Source organism: Oryza sativa, chromosome 3 (genome assembly GCF_034140825.1).
Source record: "Oryza sativa Japonica Group chromosome 3, ASM3414082v1".
NCBI classification, from domain to species: domain Eukaryota; kingdom Viridiplantae; phylum Streptophyta; class Magnoliopsida; order Poales; family Poaceae; genus Oryza; species Oryza sativa.
In genome coordinates, this window is record NC_089037.1 from 9,165,697 (window position 1) to 9,174,804 (window position 9,108).

Here is a 9,108-nt window from a genome sequence, read left to right on the forward strand (position 1 = left end):
GTCATCATGGGGTACATCAACACCTGTACAAACAACTTTCCAAATACTTGGATGCAAAGATATTAGATGCAACTTCATCTTGTGCTTCCAAGCGGCGTAATGTGTCCCATCAAATTGAGGAGCACGCCCGGAAGGTACGGAGACAAAGTTGTGAGGGGGAATGGTAAGTTTGCTGTAATCAAAATGTATAGTAACTCCCTTGGGTGATGGAGTTCCCTTGCTTCTTGCTCCATCTTCATTTCTATTTTCCCCGTTCTTTCCCCCTAAGTCCGACATCGTGGATCACTCAAAGCGGTTGTCACGCCCAGAAATTCTCGAACCAGAATTTCTAAGCTGAATGTGCATTAAATCCCTGTCCAGGACCAGCCAGGGTACACAAACGACAATTGTTGACATACAGATCCACGTCTTACAAAAATAGAAAAGATTACAAATGCAGCGGAAAAGATAAAAGCGAGCTAAACCGGGGAGCTTGACTTCAGCAGCGGGCGACTCCACTCCACAGGCAATCCTTGACGGCAGCGACGAAACCAACTTTGACAAAACAGCTCCAACTAGGAAGATCTTCAGCTCTGGTGTGGGGGAAAAGAGAGCAAGACTGAGTACTACCCACTGTACTCAGCAAGTCATACCGGAAGAGGAGGTATGATGCAGGATATAACCAAAGGAGGCTAGAGGTTCTTTTGCATAAAGCTAGCATTTAAAAGCAGTAGTTGAAAGCAGTAAAACAGTTGTAGTAATTAATCAATATTAACCAAACACTGTCCAACGCTACACCACGTTGCAACAGGCCCAACCAACCACCTGAACTACACCAGTTCATTAAGCTAAACTAGGGGTGAGACTAATCACGGTGAATCTGGTTGATCGCCCATAACCGCGGGCACGGCTATTCGAATAGTTTTACTCTGGCCAGAGGTGTACAACTGTACCCACAAGACACGATTCCACACATGTCGCCATGCCCCGAAGTATCACCATGATACTGCAAAGGGGGAAATCGTGACAAGACCCTCCACATAACCCTCCCCTAACCATCCACACCACGCTAAGGTTTCACCCCCACCCCTCAAAAGGCAGTGGGCGGTCCCCTCTTGCGCCGCGGTGAATCCGGCAGCTGGACAACCGGACACCCCGGCCGACCCAACTCCATCACGCCCACCCTCGCCACCGGTGCCTAGGAAAGGGTCGAGCTATACTTCAGATCAAGCAGTTACCCACTCCCGCTTGTGGTAAGCACGGTAAGTCTCCCAGGGTTTCCCGTGAACCGGTCCTTAATTGCCATGGGTGCGACCAGCAAAACCATGCACCCACAACCCACCACTCAGTGTATTTTAATTAACTAACACCATTGCGGTGGCACAAATCTAAAGCTATGCCAATAGTCAGAGTCTATGTAATAAGGTGATCCCTTTTGTGTACTAGTTGAACTAAGCATGGCTAAGCATTTCCTAAACCAACATCTAATCATTTTGATACCCAGGTTATCAATGGCATATGGTAAACAATAAATGGCTGAGTAAAAGGACCCATCCCTCATTACATTGTAAAAGAATGCAACATTTAATAGAAATGCGGGATATTTGTAAATTGGGTACAATATGATCAAACGTATTGCATGACTTGCCTTGCTCTCGAACTGATGAGACCTCAGCAACGTCTTCGAGAAACTGCGGATCGACGAAACGGCCGAAACCTACGCGACAAACAAAGCACACAAGCAAAACATGCTATAAGACTACAGAAAAAGGAAACAAAACCATTTTTAATGGATTCTTTGCATTTTTCTTGATTTACTGAGACTTGAATGGACTTAAACGGAGCTCGGATGAATTACTTATGAATTTTAGAAGATAAACTGTGTTTTTACTAATAAAGAAAAGTCCTTAATCAATTTATTGCGCAATAAGTCCCAGGGCTGACGTCAGCGGAAGGGGGGCGGCTGCGCCGACATGCGGGCCCCACTGGTCAGCGGCTCCAAAGGGAGGGAGGTGGCGACTGGCAGGTGGGCCCCACCAGGCGGTGGCTCAAGGGGGAGGCGAGGGAGGCGCCGGCATGTGGGCCCCACGGGCAGCGGCTCAAGGGGGAGGGAGTGGGCGGCGGCATGCTCGGCACGGCTCAAGCCGGCCGGCCATGGCGAGGCGACGACGGCGCACGACCGCCGGCGGTGCGGGGAGACGGCGGCGGACGACGCGAAAGGCGGCGGCGGACGGCCGGAGCGGCGGCACGGCCAAAAGCGGCGGCGCACGCGTGAAGGGGAGAAAAGGGAGGGGGAGGGAGGCATCGGCCGGGCTCAGCTCGGCCTCAAGACCGAGCGGGGCGAGGCGGCGGCGAGGCACGACCACCGACGGCGGGGACCGGCGGCGCGGGAAGCGGCGGCGGCGGCCGAAAGGTGGCGGCGCATGGCCGAAGCGCGGCGATGCACGTGCGGAGGGCGGCGGCATGCACGGGAGAGAGATTAAAGAAAGAAGGAGAGAGAGGTAGTCCTCACCGGCGATGTGGGGGAATCGGGGTCCGGCGGCGGCGGACGGAAAACGAGCGGCGGCCGAGGTGCGGGCGGGCTCGGTGAGCGCGACGGCGGCGATGGTGCGGCGCGGCGGCGGCTCTAGCGGCGGCGGCTCGCGGCCGAAGGCGGCGGCAAGCGGCGGAGCTCGGGTGTGACGGCGCGGGCGCGGTAGGGGGCACGGGAGGAGACGGCAAATGGGGGAAACGAGAGAGGGAGCTCGGGAGAGCGATGTATAGGTGCGGGAGGGGGCGGACGTGGCCGGGGAGGTGGCCGATTTGGCCGGCGACGTGGGGAGGAGAGAGAGAAAGTGGGGGATTCAAATCCCCCACCACTTGCGGGCGCGCGCGCGCGGGAGATGTGGGGGGGGGAAGAGCGGCGACGTGGGCGCGAGGTGCGGGCGCGGAGAGGGACGGAGAAGGCGGGCGGCGTGGGGAGGTGGGGCGCCGGCGGTTGGGGCTCGGCTCCAACCGGCTAGAGGAGGAAGACGACCGACAGGTGGGCCCCACCTGTCGGCGCCCGAAGGAGAGAGGGAGGGAGGGAGGACTTCGGGGAGGGGAGAAGGAACGGGCCGGCCCCAGGAAAGGGCGCCGAGCGCGGGGAGAGAGATGGGCCGACGGCCCATCTAGAGAAAAAGGAAGGAAAAGAAAAGAAAAAGGAGGAAAAGGATTTTCCTGGGATTAAAATTGCACTTTGGTGATTTTTAATTGGTTAAAATTATTTCCAAGGCTCTGAAAATTCCACTAAAAATCCTGTTAATATATTGTGACATGTGGAACCCAAGAAAAATCCCACAATGCCAATTCCAATTATTAATTGCATTTATTAATTAAGGAATTAGCTCTAGGTTAATTAAGATAATTTCTTCGGACAATTTATTTAACCAATTTTTTTTAAAGCAAGCAAAAGGGGAAACTTCCGGGCGTGACAGCGGTGAAGCTTGAATCAAGAGCACCTTGCTCTGATACCAATTAAACGCGCTGATGAAGCCTAGAGGGGGGGTGAATAGGCTGTCCCTGAAATCTTAAAAACAAATCGCAGCGGTAAAATTCAAACAGACCCGGAACTTCCTGGTAAGGAACTCCGGAACTTCTGGCCTGCCAGGCCCAACTTCCGATGTTCTAAGACAGGAACTTCCGGGTAACAAAACAGGGATGAAATTCAAATTTCGAAACAAGAGACTAAGCCAATCTTCACAAGATGGTGCACAGGTATTCTAAGCAGAGGATATATCACAGAATCATTCATAGAAACATCACAGAAAGAGACAAGAGCGATTTTTTTTCGAAGTTCGGATCTTGCGATCCTACTCTCCGTTGAGGAGCTCCAAAGAGCTGGGTCTCGATTAACCCCTTGCCTCACTTGTGCAAAAACCCCAGAGGAAATCCACAGCCTTCAACCCCAAACACCCCTAGGCAAATTTCTAGAATTGAGTGACCACCAAGATCCAACTCAACCTACTTCTAGAAATCCACTACAAGTGTGGGTTGCTCTACTTGGAAAGCCTCTAGAATCTCAGCACAAGAACTTCACTAACTTACCTCGTTCCCTTTCGGAGGAGAGGAAATCCTTCACAAACTTACCCGGGACATCCACAATATGCAATGGATTCTCGCGGGTGACACCTAACCGTCTAGGAGATCATCTCCAAGAGTAATAAGCACTGAGATGACAGCCCACGAGATATTCCAAGTGCTCACCCAAGATCCTAGTCTTCACACCTCTCCAAATCTTCTTCTCTCCCTCTCAATCTCTCTTTCACATAAGAATTAGGCTCTAGATTCAGTGGAAAGACAAGAAACACTTCGGAGAGGCTAGCAATAGCTCTAGGTTCGAAAAGTGAAAGTGGAATAGCCAAGGAACGAGTTGGAAACGAGCTGTATATGTATAACGGCTAGGTGACGTCATCTAGCCGTTACTCACAAATTTGAACTGGAAACAAGACAGGAAGTTCTGGACCTGGAAGACCGGAACTTCCGGACTACACTTAGGAAAATCTTTTTCACAAGACCGGAACTTCCGGACCTGGAAGACAGAAAGTTCCGGACTTGCATTTTTGGACAGATGGAGTATTTGCACAAAAAAAAAGAACTCCTAGGGAAACTTGACACTTGGTTCACACTAAGAGCACTTGATATATCTCAGAGCATCACCTGGAACCCCTCTTAATAGTACGGTTTTTCCTAAAAACTCGATTTCAGAAGATAAACTATCCTATGCACTTCTCGAGTTCCGGTCCGTTTTGATTTTGTACTTTTTGGGGGGTCTCCAAGCATCCATCTTCCACACCTTGGACTAATGCACCTGAAAGCTACTCAATGAGCTCATTAGTCCTTTAACCACATTTGTCATTAATCACCAAAACCCACTAGGAGGATTAATGCACTTTCATGCACGAGCGCAACGAATAAGGCGGTCAAACGGGCTCGCGGTCAGCCCATGCCAGTGAAAATGGCCCACAAACATCCTCATTGCCGTGCGCCGCCGTTTGTTGCTCTGTTTCTGGAGGGAAAAAAGGGCGCCGTTATACTCGGATGGAGGGAAAAAAAAGACCATTCGGCTGCTGTTCTTACGGCGATGAAGATGGTGAGCGAGCAACAAGAAGCTTTTCTCCACTTGATCGTAAGTCTGCACTAGTTACCTATCTTCTTCTATATCCTTCATGAATAGCTTCTTAGAATTCATCAAACTCCCCTTATTAGGTTGCCCCCCTTGCCATCAAAGAAACATCAGACTGAAGATACAAATCAAGTTCTGCCATCTAACTCGTGAGATGGAAGGAGATAGGTTTGTAATACATCTCCATGCTCGTATATTCTTTTCCTTTTTGTCATATGTATGCACTAGTCTCATATTTTTTTATAGAGAAATGCTAGTACCATGTTCTGTACCTCACATTGGAATGGAATTCAAAAGTCCAGATGAGGCTTGGATATTTTGGCATCACTATGGAGGTCAAAAAGGCTTTGAGGTTAGGAAAAGGTACACAAACAAAAGACAATCATATGACAAAGTTACATCATTTAGATATGTTTGTGGAAATGAGGGTCATCGAGGACAAGACAAGAGGGATCATCTAACAAAGTGTCCCCGAGCTGAAACCCGCACTGATTGTCAAGTCCGCATGGGTGTAGTATTGGACAAAAAGACGGAAAAGTATAAAGTGACTAACCTGGTTTGGAACACAATCACTCCTTGCACTTGGCTGAAACCTTGCACTTGATGGTTTCACAAAGGAAAATTTCAGATTTACAAGCTTTTGAAATTGAAACAGCTGATGATGCAAGAATTGGGCCAAAGGCAGCACATGAGTTGGCTAGTCGCCAAGTCAGTGGATCACATAGTCTTAGCTATAGCCTTCGTGATCGCAAGAATTATTTGCGGAGCAAGCGGCAAAGAGAGATGGCATATGGTCAGGCAGGTAGCATGCTTATGTATTTCCAGGATAAAATTGCTGAGAACCCATCATTCCAATATGCATTGCAAATGGACAGTGAAGAACAGATAGCAAATATTTTCTGGGCTGATGCTAAGATGATAAGTGACTATGCACATTTTGGGGATGTTGTTAGTTTTGATACTACTTTTGGAACAAACAATGAGAGCAGGCCTTTTGGTGTCTTTGTTGGATTCAATCATTTTAGAGAAACAGTAGTTTTTGGTGCTGCTCTCATGTATGATGAAACATTCGACTCTTTCAAGTGGCTCTTTGAGACTTTTCTAAAAGCACATAATGGGAAGCATCCCAAAACAATATATACAGATCAAGATATAGCAATGGGAAAGGCCATTGAGGAAGTATTTTCTGCAGCATGGCATGGATTGTGCACCTTCCATATTTCACAAAATGCTGCAAAACATCTATCGCAAGGGAATAATGGAGAATCAAGTATTCTATTCTTTCAAATTTTAGCGCATGCATGTATGAGTATGAGGATGTGACAAAATTTGAATATGAATTTAACATCATGAGGGAAAAGGTGAGCAAGCAAACTTGGCTAGATAGTATATACAAGTTGAAAGAAAAATGGGCTGAATCTTATATGAGGAATGTTTTCACATTGGGAATGAGAAGCACGCAATTGAGTGAGAGTTCAACAATGACCTGAAAATTCATTTCAAATCTGATTTTGATATCATTCGTTTTTTCAAGCATTTTGAAAGAGTGGTGCAAGGAAAAAGAAATACGGAACTAGCTTCCGAATTTGATTCAAGGAAAAAATTACCTAGAATCAAAATGAGGACACCTATGCTGCTGCAAGCTAGCAAGGTGTACACCCCTATTATATTTGAAGCTTTTAAAGGGGAATATGAGAGATCAATGGCAGCATGCACTAAAGCATTGGATGGCGATAATGAATTTCTAGTATCAATTGGGAGTTTTGAGGGAGATCTAACATTTGAGGAGGAGTACAGAGTTGTTGGTGATCCTTCAGAGCAGACATCTATTTGCAGCTGTGGGAAATTTAATAGGATTGGAATATTGTGTGGGCATGCTCTAAAGGTTCTTGATTTGATGAACATCAAGTCACTTCCAGCACAATATATATTAAAGCGATGGACACGGGAAGCAAGGAGTGGAATAGTAACGGACAGCAAGGGAATAAATATAATTGAGAACCCAATGATGGAAGCTTCCCTTCGCTACAAATTTCTATCCCACAGGTTTCTCACTTTGGCCCAACAAGCTGCTAGCTATCCTGAGTGCACATTGTTAGTAAATAATACACTTGACATTCTTAGCAAGCAAATTGAAGAGCACCTCAGTGGATGTGCTAGTACTTCAGATCAAAGTGCAACCCACAAGGAGGTTATGCCCCCAAATAACTTGTTGAGTAATGCACGCCTAAAGAAAAAGGAGGTTCATGTTAGAAGTTTAAAGCGAAAAAGAAATTGGCTTGATAAAAAACGAGACACTACACAAAAACGACAAAGTAAAAAAGGGTAAAAGTCCGAATGTATGTTCTAAAAAGATATTGCAATACCATGTTACTATTCAGTCATGTGTTCACTTCATCCTTTTACATTATTTGGTTCGAAGGAACAAAAGACTAGGCAAAAAGCACTCCATGTTGGTGCAGCAACACAAGTGGCAGAAGATAGTTTTGCTATGGACAAGGAGGAGCCTGGAGAATACATGCACCTAATTAGCTTCACTCAGCTTTTGACGGTAATACATGCACCTAAATAGCTATGAAAATATATAATAAAACAACCAATGATTAATCTTTTTCTTTGTAGGGGCAAATAAATGATGATCTTTTAGTTGACGATGCATTTTAGTGATGAAGTCATGTTCTGGAGGATAACCCAAGTTTGGTTGCAACACTGTGATAGTACAAGTATGATGGAGCTGGGGAAAAAACATGAGAACTTTTGTGTCTATGGTTAATTTTGTTTTGGCAGATCCTAGTGAAGCACTTCTGTTCTGTTTTGGGGTTATCCTGTCCAAGACATACTCTTATATTGGCAGCACTCAATGATGTATATATGTCTAGCTTTCTTTTGCTATCTTGAAAGCAAAACTTCAGGGACAAAATATGTTCAGTCATCAGATGTCCAATGCAGCAACAAGTATCACATTTTAATGTTCAGTGTTCACTGTCCAAGCCTTTCTGCCATTGCTATCTGAAACTCTCAATGTGATTTTGTCACAAATAAAATGACCCAATTAACGTCTTCACATTCTCAAATGCTCACAAAAATCAGAGTATCAAATTGACATTATTATCACATTCAATACTGAATCACAGTTTCAATTGACATCGATTTTCAATCTCAATTCAGATATTCCCAAATTCTAAAACAGAGATTGTCGCCCTCTTCAGAAAGCTATGGTGGTGCTGCCATGCTGGTCGCCTCCTTCCCATGCCTGTCCGGGCTTGGCAGCAACGGTCGCCCTTTCTCCCGTTTTTGTTCGGCTCTTGCGATTCCTCCGACGTGGGTGGTGGTGAAGAGCTTGGCGCCGCCGCCGCCGCTGTGGAAGCCGTCGTTGTCGAGGATGACAACGCCTGGAAGCTCTCGCGTGGGGGAGGACATAGGGCCGAGGGATGGAGAGGAGGGCAAGGTCGAAGCAGTCTTCCTTGGCAGTCCGCTCTTCTCACGCCCGCGTCGAGGAAGGCGGCGAGCCGCAGCGGAGCGGCGGGCAGCCATGCCGGGGATTGCTTTTTCTTTTCTTTTTTTTTTTGCGCGATGGCAGATTGACGAATGACGAGCAGTCTCGTTCGTTTTTGTCCCTCCGCGGTTGCTCGTAAATGGGCTGAATGGGCCGTCCTCGCCGCGCTCGTGCGATGCGGAACGAAGGAAGCAGCAGCGCCGTGAGATGCCGATCGGATGATGGATCGACGCTGGACGTCCCTCTGACGTTGTGCGCCTAATGTCAGACGATCTGCTTCCAAGACTACGAGCTAACGACACACGTATATTTGCTGCAACTAGAAACTAGAAAGCCATCGCTTAGTTTGTTTCTTTTCTAACGAAAATGAAAATAAAGGTAGGACACGTAAAAAGCCCACTAACATATGCTCCCCCGTTTCAGATTACAAGATGTTTTAACTTTGATTAAAGTTAAGCTGTTTTAAGTTTAACTAAGTTTATAGACAAAT

General features: G+C 46.9%; 1 pseudogene; it reads left to right on the forward strand.

Moving 5' to 3' along the window:
- Positions 1-5,405: 5,405 nt before the first annotated feature.
- Positions 5,406-8,714, forward strand: LOC136355552 (protein FAR1-RELATED SEQUENCE 5-like; annotated as a pseudogene).
- The last annotated feature ends 394 nt before the right edge of the window (positions 8,715-9,108 follow it).